Source organism: Bombina bombina, chromosome 1 (assembly GCF_027579735.1).
Source record: "Bombina bombina isolate aBomBom1 chromosome 1, aBomBom1.pri, whole genome shotgun sequence".
NCBI classification, from domain to species: domain Eukaryota; kingdom Metazoa; phylum Chordata; class Amphibia; order Anura; family Bombinatoridae; genus Bombina; species Bombina bombina.
In genome coordinates this window covers 92,652,239-92,666,740 of record NC_069499.1, presented here as the reverse complement: position 1 = coordinate 92,666,740, position 14,502 = coordinate 92,652,239, and the positions used below count along the sequence as shown (strand labels likewise).

At 39.4% G+C, this 14,502-nt stretch overlaps 1 protein-coding gene across 1 annotated transcript in view; it reads right to left on the bottom strand.

Annotated features, from left to right (window-relative positions):
* The window catches only part of LOC128644880 (serine protease inhibitor A6), a 60,717-nt gene extending 47,020 nt beyond the window's left edge, over positions 1–13,697 (bottom strand). The window contains exon 1 of the mRNA XM_053697515.1: positions 13,591–13,697. The gene's annotated coding sequence lies outside the window, so the exon portion shown is untranslated. The remainder of the gene's footprint in view (positions 1–13,590) is intronic.
* Between the last annotated feature and the right edge of the window lie 805 nt (positions 13,698–14,502).

The following is a 14,502-nucleotide window of genomic DNA, read 5'->3' as shown; positions in this document are numbered from 1 at the left end:
TGCTACAGAGCTCAGCCCCAGTGCCTTAGTATGCTGAGCTATCTGTCCGGCTTGCTGAGTTATCTGTCTGGCTTGCTGAGCTATCTGTCCGGCTGTTAACTGTTTTGGTCTAGGAGGTGCTGAGTGCCCCAGCCATTGGGAGTATATAAAAATCTGAGCTATGGAGGACTTTGACATGTTAGAAGGTACTTCTTCTGTACTAAATCATACCTGTTTATATTGTGAGGAGGGCATGGTTTTCCCGCCCACTCAATTATGTTCGACATGCCTTAACACTGTTATAAAATCTAAGAAGGGAGACAAGCCTGCTAAGGCTATTAGTCCCTCTGAGCCGTCTACCTCTCAGGACATGGCGTCCTGTGAGATTACTACCCTTGCTACATTATACACTCCGCAAGCAGTTCCCCGTAGCACATCTAATCCTCCATCCGGAGGGAGCCTTCTTCTGGTGGTGTCTGCGGCCCTCAGTGCATTACCTCGCTCTAACAAACACAAGAGAAAGAATTGGATCTTCCTTTTCCCCCTCGTTTACTTTTAAAAAGTTGTTCCCGGTCCCGGACTCTCAACTAGATTTGTGGGGCTCCATTCCTAAGGTGGATAATGCTACTATACCTCTTGAGGATAGTTCTTCATTCAGAGAGCCGATGGATAAGAAAATGGAAACCTTTCTGAGAAAGATGTTTCAACATACGGGATTTTTGTTTCAAACCGAGGCTGCCATTGCTGCGGTTGCCGGAGCAGCTACCTACTAGTGCGACTCTTTGTTGGAACTCATTGAGGTGGAGTCTCCCCTCGAGGATATTCAAGACAGAATTAAAGCTCTGAGAATTGCTAATTCTTTTAGCTGTGATGCGAACATGCAAATTATTTGCCTAAATGCAAAGGCCTCTGGCTTTGCGATCCTATACGCCAGCTCTGGTTGAAGTCTTGGTCTGCGGATATGACTTCTAAGTTCAGACTCCTTTCTCTTCCCTTCAAGGGAATTATTTTATTTGGTCCAGGCCTGGACTCCATTATTTCTACGGTTACCGGAGGAAAGGGTGCCTTCCTACCGCAAAATAAGAAGAACAAGTCTAAGGGACGACAATATTCTAATTTTAATTTCCTTCATTCTGAAAAATCCCAACGACTATAATCCTCCTCCAAGCCCGAGCAACCCAAGAGTACTTGGAAGCCGGCTCCTGGAATAAGTCCAAGCAGAATAAGAAGCCAGCCAAAACAAATTGGCAAAAAGCGGCGGCTCCCGATCTTGGATCGGATCATGCAGGGGGCAGACTGTCTCTTTTTCAGACGCTTGGTTAAAGAACATACAGGATTCGTGGGTCCTGTAGATCATACTCAGAGATACAAGATAGTCTTCAAAACTTATCCGCCCAGGGTCAGATTCCTACTCTCGAACCTGTCTACCAGACCAGAAAATAGGGATGCCTTTCTAGGGTGCTTTCGGGACCTATCCTCCTTAGGAGTTATTGACCCGGTGCCTATTGAAGAAAGAGGTTTGGGGTTTTATTCAAACCTTTTCATGGTCCCAAAGAAGGAGGGAACTTTCTGCCCAATTCTGGACCTAAAGTGCTTAAACAAATTTTTCAGTGTCCCTTCCTTCAAGATGAAGATGATAAGGTCCATCCTTCCTTTAGTTCAGGAAGGCCAGTTTATGACCACTACAGATTTGAAGGACGCTTACCTTCATGTTCCAATCCACAATGAACACTTTCAGTTCCTGAGGTTTGGTTTCCTGGACCAGCACAGTTCATTGCCCTTCAGTTTGGCCTAGTTACTGCTCCAAGTATCCTTACGAAGGTTCTTCTAACCATTGTCAGAACTCTTTTCATCTTACGGAAGAATATTCAGAGTCCCTTCTCAGTCTTCTTTGATCACATGGAGGGAAGATAAACTTGGACAAGAGTTCTCTTATCACAAGTACCAGGGTGGAATTTCTGGGTACTATAATAGACTCCATATCCATGAGGATATTTCTAACAGACCAGAAATGTTGCAAGCTAACTTTAGCATGTCTTGCCCTCCGGATCTCCTTGAGTGCCTCTGTGGCTCAGTGTATGGAAGTGATTGGTCTCATGGTGACCTGCATGGAAATCATTCCTTTTGCCTGGACCGTCTCAGACCTTTACAACTTTGCTTGCTGAGACAGTGGAACAGCGATCATTCTGATCTGTCTCTACAGATTGTATTAGACAGCCGGTTGAGAGAATCGCTCTCTTTGTGGCTCTGTCCAGATCATCTGTCCTGAGGGACGTGCTTCTTAAGACCATCCTGGGAGATTGTGACTACGGACACAAGCCTATCCTGATGGGGAGCTGTTTGGAGTGCCAGGAAGGCACAGGGGTTGTGGACCTGATCAATTTTGGAACTATGGGCAATCTTCAATGCCTTGAAGGCTTGGCCACTTCTAGGTTTGTCCCAGTTTATCAGATTCCAATTAGACAATATATCCTCGGTGGCTTACATCAACCATCAGGAGGAACGAGAAGTTCCTTGGCAATGAAGGAAGTATCTCAAATTCTGGAGTGGGCGGAGGCCCACAGCTATTCGCTGTCAGCAATCCACAATCAAGCTCATAAACCAGTTACTTGGCGTATCTACCACAAAGGGTGGAGGACCTACATATTCTGGTTTGAAGTGCGTGGTTTTTCCTGGCACAGAATTAAGGTTGCCAGGATCTTATCTTTTCTCCAGGATGGACTGGAGAAGGGCCTTTCTACAAGTTCCCTGAGTGGACAGATTTCGGCCCTGTCAGTTTTATTGCACAAGAGACTGGCTGAGCTTCCAGACGTGCAGTCCTTTGATAAGGCTCTAATTAGGATCAGACCTGTGTTTAGATCTGGGGCTCCTCATTGGATTGCATTCCGTTGACATTAAATTGTTATCTTTGAAAGTTCTCTTTTTATTGGCTATTGCCTCTGCACGCAGAGTTTCTGAGATCTCTTTGCAATGTGAGTTCCCTTATCTTATCTGGATGTGGTTAGTGCCTTGAAGTTCTATCTTCAGGCTACTATGGAGTTTAGACAATCTTCCTCTTTATTTGTTGTCTATTCAGGGAAGGGACAGAAGGCTACTTCGACTTTCCTTTTTTTTTTTGGTTAAGGAGTGTCATCCAGTTATCTTACGAGACAGCGGGACAACATCCTCCTGAGAGGATAACGGCTCATTTCACTAGAGCAGTGGTTTCCTCTTGGGCCTTTAAGAATGAGGCCTCTATGGATCATATTTGTAAGGCGACTACCTGGTCCTCCTTACATACTTCTAATTTTTACAAGTTTGATGTTTTTGCTTCGGCTGAAGCAGCTTTTGGGAGAAAAGTTTTGCAGGCTGTGGTGCCCTCAGAATAGGGTCCTCCTCTTTCTTTTTGTTCCCTCCCGTTATTCATTCAGTGTCCTCTGGAGTTTGGGTATAGTTTTACCAACAGTAAGGAATGAAACCGTGGACTCTTCCTATCTTAGGAAGGAAAACATAATTTATGATGACATGATAAATTCCTTTCTTCCGAATAGGGAGAGTCCACGGCCCCCATCCTTTTTTTTTGTCTAAGTTTCTTATTCTTCTGGCACCCTTTATACCCTAATATTTCTCCTACTTTTCCTTGATCCCTCTGCAGAATGACTGGGGTAATGAGTAAGTGGGAGGGAAATTTAAGCATTTGGCTGGGGTGTCTTTGTATCCTCCTGGTGGCCAGGTGTTGTATTTCCCAACAGTAAGGAATGAAGACGTGGTCTTTCCCTATCCGGAAGGAAAGGAATTTATCTCGTAAGTATAAATTATGTTTTTATTTTGACTAGATTCTCCCTTTAAAGGGATATTAAACCCCAAGATTTTCTTTCATGATTCAGATAAATCATACAATTATACAATACAATACAATAGTTTATGTCTATTATCAAACGTACATTGTTATATGGTATACTTTGTTGAAGAGCATAACTAAGAAGGTAGCTTTTGGAGCAGTTTTGACTTTTAACAATGGTATACATTTCTGCCTAGTGTAAAAACAATTATATTTTTGAAAGCATTCTTACAAAACTGCTGCTATATACTGCTCTAGACACATCTCCATCAAAGGGTGACATGAGAATTTCTTTAAAAAAAAATGCTCCATAGGAATCAAGAAAGAAAGAAATCAAGAAACATGCATAATGCGGGGTAATTGGAAGCTGTATAGTGCTGCCATCTAGTACTCTTGTAAATGTATAACATTCTTGAAAAACTGTTGCCATATAGTGGTTCAAACACATGCATGCTCCTTAGCTTATGTCCCTGCTTTCCAACAAAAGACACCAAGAGAACAAAGGAACATTTTGGGATTCATGATTCTTTAACCCCTTCATCCAATGCTATGTAGATTTTCGTCATGCGAAGTCCCAGCATACCACATAACACAGATCTGCATCGATAGGTTTTGCAACCGTTGCAGTCTTGTTAGTCAAGTGGGGAGGGAACAGAGCTGTTTCAGAGGGATCAGGGGGTAAAAAGTGTCAGGTGGAAGAGTAATCCCTACACTACAACAAACATTACACTTAACAGGTAGGTAACTGATTAACCCCTTCACTGCTTAGAATTTTGGAAGAGTGGTAAACAACTGCAATTAGCTGCTTTTTAATTACCAAACAATCCGCTAGATTGCGAGTTTTTCGTTTTGAGCTGTGCGGTGCTCACTTACATGCAGCGCTGGTTTAACGAGTTTTCACAAACCCGGCGTTAAAAGACAAGAAGTGAGCGTTGAGCAAAATTTTGCTCCTTAACGCACTCCAATACCAGCGCTGCTTAAGTCAGCGGTGAGCTGGTTGTACGTGCTCGTGCACGATTTCCCCATAGGAATCAAAGGGGAGAGCCGGCTGAGAAAAAGTTTAACACCTGCAAAAAAGCAGCGTAAAGCTCCCTAACGCAGCCCCATTGATTCCTATGGGGAAATAAAAGTTATGTCTACACCTAACACCCTAACATGAACCCTGAGTCTAAACACCCCTAATCTTAAACTTATTAACCCCTAATCTGCTGCCCCCGACATCACCGCCACCTGCATTATATTTATTAACCCCTAATCTGCCGCTCCGGACACCGTCGCCACCTACATTATACTTATAAACCCCTAATCTGCTGCCCCCAACATCGCCGACACCTACATTATATTTATTAACCCCTAATATGCTGCCCCCAATTTTCGACGAAACCTACCAACACTTATTAACCCCTAATCTGCTGCCCCCAACGTTGCTGCCACTATAATAAATATATTAACCCCATACACCGCCACACTCCCGCCTTGCAAACATTAGTTAAATATTATTAACCCCTAATCTGCCATCCTTAACATCGACACCACCTATTTACATTTATTAACCCCTAATTTGCCGCCCCCAACGTCGCCGTTACTATACTAAATGTATTAACCCCTAAACCTAAGTCTAACCCTAACACCCCCTAACTTAAATATAATTACAATAAATCTAACTAAAAATTCCTATCATTACCTAAATAATTCCTATTGAAAACTAAATACTTACCTATAAAATAAACCCTAAGCTAACTACAATATAACTAATAGTTACATTGTAGCTAGCTTAGGGTTTATTTTTATTTGTATTTATTTGTATTTATTTTAACTAGGTAGAATAGTTATTAAATAGTTATTAACTATTTAATAACTACCTAGCTAAAATAAATACAAAAGTACCTGTAATATAAAACCTAACCTAAGTTACAATAACACCTAACACAACACTATAATTAAATAAATTAACAACAATTAGATAAATTAAATTAAATTAGCTAAAGTACAAAAAAAACAAACACTAAATTACAGAATATTATAAACAAATTACAAGATATTTAAACTAATTACACCTAATCTAATAGCCCTATCAAAATAAAAAAGCCCCCCCAAATAAAAAAAAAACCCCTAGACTAAACTAAACTATCAATAGCCCTTAAAAGGGCCTTTTGCAGGGCATTGCCCCAAAGTAATCAGCTCTTTTACCTGTAAAAAAAAATACAAACAACCCCCCCAACAGTAAAACCCACCACCCACACAAACAACCCCCCAAATAAAATACTATCTAAAAAAACCTAAGGTCCCCATTGCCCTGAAAAGAGCATTTGGATGGGCATTGCCCTTGAAAGGGCAGTTAGCTCTTTTGCAGGCCCAAACCCTAAGCTAAAAATAAAACCCACCCAATACACCCTTAAAAAACCTAACAATAACCCCCTGAAGATCGACTTACAGTTCTGAAGACCGGACAACTATCCTAAAGGAATCGACATAAGTCTTCATCCAACCGGGCCAAAGTCCTCAATGAAGCTGGGAGAAGTCTTCATCCAAGCCGGGCGAAGTGGTCCTCCAGACGGGCAGAAGTCTTCATCCAGACGGCATCTTCTATCTTCATCCATCCGACGCGGAGCGGGTCCATCTTCAAGACATCCGACGTGGAGCATCCTCTTCATCCGACGACTACCCGACGAATGAAGGTTCCTTTAAGTGACGTCATCCAAGATGGCGTCCCTTAGATTCTGATTGGCTGATAGAATTCTATCAGCCAATCGGAATTAAGGTAGAAAAAATCCTATTGGCTGATGCGTTAGGGATCTTGGAGGTAGAGGGTGTACCGCTCACTTTTTGGCCTCCCAGGACAGACTCGTAATACCGGTGCTATGGAAGTCCCATAGAAAAAAGACTTTACGAAGTTTACGTAAGTCGTTTTGCGGTAAGGCCAAAAAAGTGGCCAGTACACCTATACCTGCAAGACTCGTAATAGCATCAGGCGTACAAAAAGCAGCGTTAGGACCTCTTAATGTTGCTTTTTTACCTTAACGCACAACTCGGAATGTAGCCGAATGAAGAGCAGAGCCATGTATATCTGCTATTTCTGAACCATGGGGATCCCAGAGAAGCGTTTACAACCATTTGCTTTATGACTGCAGTAGTTGTGTGTAAATAATTTCGGAACTATGGGCAATCTTCAATGCCTTGAAGGCTTGGCCACTTCTAGGTTTGTCCCAGTTTATCAGATTCCAATTAGACAATATATCCTCGGTGGCTTACATCAACCATCAGGAGGAACGAGAAGTTCCTTGGCAATGAAGGAAGTATCTCAAATTCTGGAGTGGGCGGAGGCCCACAGCTATTCGCTGTCAGCAATCCACAATCAAGCTCGTAAACCAGTTACTTGGCGTATCTACCACAAAGGGTGGAGGACCTACATATTCTGGTTTGAAGTGCGTGGTTTTTCCTGGCACAGAATTAAGGTTGCCAGGATCTTATCTTTTCTCCAGGATGGACTGGAGAAGGGCCTTTCTACAAGTTCCCTGAGTGGACAGATTTCGGCCCTGTCAGTTTTATTGCACAAGAGACTGGCTGAGCTTCCAGACGTGCAGTCCTTTGATAAGGCTCTAATTAGGATCAGACCTGTGTTTAGATCTGGGGCTCCTCATTGGATTGCATTCCGTTGACATTAAATTGTTATCTTTGAAAGTTCTCTTTTTATTGGCTATTGCCTCTGCACGCAGAGTTTCTGAGATCTCTTTGCAATGTGAGTTCCCTTATCTTATCTGGATGTGGTTAGTGCCTTGAAGTTCTATCTTCAGGCTACTATGGAGTTTAGACAATCTTCCTCTTTATTTGTTGTCTATTCAGGGAAGGGGCAGAAGGCTACTTCGACTTTCCTTTTTTTTTTTGGTTAAGGAGTGTCATCCAGTTATCTTACGAGACAGCGGGACAACATCCTCCTGAGAGGATAACGGCTCATTTCACTAGAGCAGTGGTTTCCTCTTGGGCCTTTAAGAATGAGGCCTCTATGGATCATATTTGTAAGGCGACTACCTGGTCCTCCTTACATACTTCTAATTTTTACAAGTTTGATGTTTTTGCTTCGGCTGAAGCAGCTTTTGGGAGAAAAGTTTTGCAGGCTGTGGTGCCCTCAGAATAGGGTCCTCCTCTTTCTTTTTGTTCCCTCCCGTTATTCATTCAGTGTCCTCTGGAGTTTGGGTATAGTTTTACCAACAGTAAGGAATGAAACCGTGGACTCTTCCTATCTTAGGAAGGAAAACATAATTTATGATGACATGATAAATTCCTTTCTTCCGAATAGGGAGAGTCCACGGCCCCCATCCTTTTTTTTTGTCTAAGTTTCTTATTCTTCTGGCACCCTTTATACCCTAATATTTCTCCTACTTTTCCTTGATCCCTCTGCAGAATGACTGGGGTAATGAGTAAGTGGGAGGGAAATTTAAGCATTTGGCTGGGGTGTCTTTGTATCCTCCTGGTGGCCAGGTGTTTTATTTCCCAACAGTAAGGAATGAAGACGTGGTCTTTCCCTATCCGGAAGGAAAGGAATTTATCTCGTAAGTATAAATTATGTTTTTTATTTTGACTAGATTCTCCCTTTAAAGGGATATTAAACCCCAAGATTTTCTTTCATGATTCAGATAAATCATACAATTATACAATACAATACAATAGTTTATGTCTATTATCAAACGTACATTGTTATATGGTATACTTTGTTGAAGAGCATAACTAAGAAGGTAGCTTTTGGAGCAGTTTTGACTTTTAACAATGGTATACATTTCTGCCTAGTGTAAAAACAATTATATTTTTGAAAGCATTCTTACAAAACTGCTGCTATATACTGCTCTAGACACATCTCCATCAAAGGGTGACATGAGAATTTCTTTAAAAAAAATGCTCCATAGGAATCATGAAAGAAAGAAATCAAGAAACATGCATAATGCGGGGTAATTGGAAGCTGTATAGTGCTGCCATCTAGTACTCTTGTAAATGTATAACATTCTTGAAAAACTGTTGCCATATAGTGGTTCAAACACATGCATGCTCCTTAGCTTATGTCCCTGCTTTCCAACAAAAGACACCAAGAGAACAAAGGAACATTTTGGGATTCATGATTCTTTAACCCCTTCATCCAATGCTATGTAGATTTTCGTCATGCGAAGTCCCAGCATACCACATAACACAGATCTGCATCGATAGGTTTTGCAACCGTTGCAGTCTTGTTAGTCAAGTGGGGAGGGAACAGAGCTGTTTCAGAGGGATCAGGGGGTAAAAAGTGTCAGGTGGAAGAGTAATCCCTACACTACAACAAACATTACACTTAACAGGTAGGTAACTGATTAACCCCTTCACTGCTTAGAATTTTGGAAGAGTGGTAAACAACTGCAATTAGCTGCTTTTTAATTACCAAACAATCCGCTAGATTGCGAGTTTTTCGTTTTGAGCTGTGCGGTGCTCACTTACATGCAGCGGTGGTTTAACGAGTTTTCACAAACCCGGCGTTAAAAGACAAGAAGTGAGCGTTGAGCAAAATTTTGCTCCTTAACGCACTCCAATACCAGCGCTGCTTAAGTCAGCGGTGAGCTGGTTGTACGTGCTCGTGCACGATTTCCCCATAGGAATCAAAGGGGAGAGCCAGCTGAGAAAAAGTTTAACACCTGCAAAAAAGCAGCGTAAAGCTCCCTAACGCAGCCCCATTGATTCCTATGGGGAAATAAAAGTTATGTCTACACCTAACACCCTAACATGAACCCTGAGTCTAAACACCCCTAATCTTAAACTTATTAACCCCTAATCTGCTGCCCCCGACATCACCGCCACCTGCATTATATTTATTAACCCCTAATCTGCCGCTCCGGACACCGTCGCCACCTACATTATACTTATAAACCCCTAATCTGCTGCCCCCAACATCGCCGACACCTACATTATATTTATTAACCCCTAATATGCTGCCCCCAATTTTCGACGAAACCTACCAACACTTATTAACCCCTAATCTGCCGCCCCCAACGTTGCTGCCACTATAATAAATATATTAACCCCATAAACCGCCACACTCCCGCCTTGCAAACATTAGTTAAATATTATTAACCCCTAATCTGCCATCCTTAACATCGACACCACCTATTTACATTTATTAACCCCTAATTTGCCTCCCCCAACTTCGCCGTTACTATACTAAATGTATTAACCCCTAAACCTAAGTCTAACCCTAACACCCCCTAACTTAAATATAATTACAATAAATCTAACTAAAAATTCCTATCATTACCTAAATAATTCCTATTGAAAACTAAATACTTACCTATAAAATAAACCCTAAGCTAACTACAATATAACTAATAGTTACATTGTAGCTAGCTTAGGGTTTATTTTTATTTGTATTTATTTGTATTTATTTTAACTAGGTAGAATAGTTATTAAATAGTTATTAACTATTTAATAACTACCTAGCTAAAATAAATACAAAAGTACCTGTAATATAAAACCTAACCTAAGTTACAATAACACCTAACACAACACTATAATTAAATAAATTAACAACAATTAGATAAATTAAATTAAATTAGCTAAAGTACAAAAAAAACAAACACTAAATTACAGAATATTATAAACAAATTACAAGATATTTAAACTAATTACACCTAATCTAATAGCCCTATCAAAATAAAAAAGCCCCCCCAAATAAAAAAAAAACCCCTAGACTAAACTAAACTATCAATAGCCCTTAAAAGGGCCTTTTGCAGGGCATTGCCCCAAAGTAATCAGCTCTTTTACCTGTAAAAAAAAATACAAACAACCCCCCCAACAGTAAAACCCACCACCCACACAAACAACCCCCCAAATAAAATACTATCTAAAAAAACCTAAGGTCCCCATTGCCCTGAAAAGAGCATTTGGATGGGCATTGCCCTTAAAAGGGCAGTTAGCTCTTTTGCAGGCCCAAACCCTAAGCTAAAAATAAAACTCACCCAATACACCCTTAAAAAACCTAACACTAACCCCCTGAAGATCGACTTACAGTTCTGAAGACCGGACAACTATCCTAAAGGAATCAACATAAGTCTTCATCCAACCGGGCCAAAGTCCTCAACGAAGCTGGGAGAAGTCTTCATCCAAGCCGGGCGAAGTGGTCCTCCAGACGGGCAGAAGTCTTCATCCAGACGGCATCTTCTATCTTCATCCATCCGACGCGGAGCGAGTCCATCTTCAAGACATCCGACGTGGAGCATCCTCTTCATCCGACGACTACCCGACGAATGAAGGTTCCTTTAAGTGACGTCATCCAAGATGGCGTCCCTTAGATTCCGATTGGCTGATAGAATTCTATCAGCCAATCGGAATTAAGGTAGAAAAAATCCTATTGGCTGATGCGTTAGGGATCTTGGAGGTAGAGGGTGTACCGCTCACTTTTTGGCCTCCCAGGACAGACTCGTAATACCGGCGCTATGGAAGTCCCATAGAAAAAAGACTTTACGAAGTTTACGTAAGTCGTTTTGCGGTAAGGCCAAAAAAGTGGCCAGTACACCTATACCTGCAAGACTCGTAATAGCAGCGGGCGTACAAAAAGCAGCGTTAGGACCTCTTAATGTTGCTTTTTTACCTTAACGCACAACTCGGAATGTAGCCGAATGAAGAGCAGAGCCATGTATATCTGCTATTTCTGAACCATGGGGATCCCAGAGAAGCGTTTACAACCATTTGCTTTATGACTGCAGTAGTTGTGTGTAAATAATTTCAGTGAGAAACCCAAAGGTTGCAAAAAAATTAACAAACTATTTTTTTCTTTGATAGTATTTAGCAGCCAAATTGTGGCATCAAACATATCAGAATGGGCCTAGATCAATACCTTGGGTCACCTAATTTGAAAATATATCTAGATTTGGGAGTCAATTTTGGGAATTTGGGCAGTTTTATCCCATTGCATCATTTTAGACAAAGCTGCTGATTTTTTTCTACAGTTAGAAAGCTGCAGGTTTTTGTGGAATGTGATCATCTTTTTGTGTATATATAATTTAACAATAATTTCTAAATTCTATGAATAAATAGCTAGCTGAAACTGTCATCCACTTTCTTTATGCCAATATATATATATAGTTTACATAGGTAACTAAAAAAAACAAAATCTCTATTTCTGTTTACACTGAGTGAAAGCAAAAATGCTAAATATTGTGCAGTACTTTTGGTAACTTTTCTCTGAAATTCCAGGTAGTGAATGGGTTAAATAAGTCATTCTAAACACTTAGATAAACGTTATAATTTAAGGACACTACAGACAACATATTACAAACTAAAAAAAAACTGTATAAAAAGTACATTTTCTAAATATTTATTCCAACACAAAAACAATACATTCACACATATAAGTTTACTTGGGAAACTATTTTTGGACACTGATGATGTCATAATTACATCAGAGTTTATATTACATTTCAAAACCACAATGGCTATCGCATATTCATCAGCAATGCTTAAAACCAATAATTATTTGCTACTACTACATACATTGTACCAGCATCACCATATATTTATATAGTATGCACTAAGTGGTACTTATATTATAGGCAAGATTACAAGTCGCGTGGCAAATCAGTTGCGAAAACTCTGCACGCGTTATGGCTTTTTTGCATTTGGGGTTGCGCATCTATTACAAGTTGAGAAATAACTTATTTTGCGTGCGCGTTTAGCTGTGTAATACAAACAGCGAAATCATGTGCGCATTCACGTATTCCCCATAGAAGTCAATGGAGAAGCCCATGACGTATTCTTCTCGAAAAGTGTACATGAAAATGCGAATATTTCATATTGCGAAAGTGTTTTGGCTATGGAATATATTCTATTAAATTTAAAATAAATATTTCTCTATATATATGATGATTTTTGGACTTATATATTGTTTTATAGCGAGATATGTATATGAATATATATATGTCTAGATATCTCGAGATCTATATATATGAAAATCTCTTTGAAAATACATCTGAGATATTGTTTAATGTGCATAAGATTGTAAAGTGAAATATTTTCTCCATTGTTAAACATATGTCTATACATATAAATCCATATTTCTCTATGTTTGTGTATGTATGTCAATGTAAAATCCCTGCATCAGCTTTTTTTTTTTATCCCCGGCAATCTCGTATCTTTGACCCCTTATAACTTTTGTGTACAATATGTTTTTTAAAAATGTTTTATTTGACAGTGTTAATATGAGTGTAACTATTTTGTAATGTGTTTTTGAAGTGTTTTGTTAAACTTTTTTGTTGCACAAAGTTATTAACTAAAGCTTTTCGATTGCAGAAAGTTTTGTTGCGCAAAAGTCGAAGGCTAGCACACAATCGTGATTTTTCAAGACTTGTAATACCTACGCAATGGAAATTGATTGCGGGAAAAAGCATAACACGCTACTTGTAATCTTGCCTTATGTGTTTAATGCCTTTTTAGGGGTTAAACATAGCATTACATTTTCGCTAGACTTAAAATTACTTGCTGTAATGAATTAGAGCATGTAATGTTTGACAATAATAGCCCTTTAATTTGCAAAAACATTTGAAATATCTACACAGAGCTGCTTCTGCTATTTCTTAAAAAAAACTATCTATCTATCTATCTATCTATCATCTATCTATCTATCTATCTATCTATCTATCTATAGTAAAGTTAGTTAAATCATTGTATCTAAACAATTGTAATTTGGGCATTGAGGAAATTCAGCATTTGGTGCCATAATGCTTGAAATTATATTTTTTGTAGTTTAAAAGACAATACAATCAAACTAATAAATAAATTACCGTTAGGAGACTGTTTTCCTCTTCAGCATGTCGATATGGCTTCTTTAAAGTGCAGTAATTTATACCTCCTGATAGGTTGTTTGTTAAACATATTTGCTAATATGTTTGAAAACAGTGATGAAATACCCCTTTTTATGCCATGTTTCCCCCAAAGTTAAATTTACCAAGTTGTAAATAATTGACTTATTCCTCCGACAAATATTCTTTCTTTGTTTGCTAAGCAAACGCAGTGAATTTTAATATTAATATATATATATATATATATATATATATATATATATATCGGAACAAAAAACTGGCACTCTCTGGTCTTTCCATGAAAAATCTTTTACTGTGAAAGTAGTGACGTTTCGGGGACAGAGTATCCCCTTCCTCATATATATGAAAGGTACAAGGTAATACAAATTACACTTTTGCAAATTGCATGGAACATACAATTAATGAAATTATGTTAATCTACTTCATGATTCAGATAGAGCATGCAATTTCCAGTTGACTTCTATTATCTAATTCTCTTGGTATCCTTTGTTGAAAAGCATACTTAGGTATGCTCAGGAGCAGGGAGCTAGCGGTTGATTGGTGGCTGCATACTTGTGTGCTCAGCTAGCTCAAAGTAGTGCATTGTTCCTCCTACAAAGGATACCAAGAGAATGAAGACATTTTGATAATACAGTATATGTAAATTGGAAACATGTTTAAAAATTTGTGCTCTATCTAAATCATGAAAGAGAAAGTTTGGGCTTCATGTCATTTTAAGTTATATCTTTTTTTCATTTATTATTAAGGAGGGAACCTGTTTTAAATATCCAAAAACTAATATTTCCTATTGTATTCATGGCTGCTCCATTATAGTTCAGGATCTTCATAAAAAATGCCTCTAGGTATTCTCAGAAACAAGGCACAAAGGGCTCC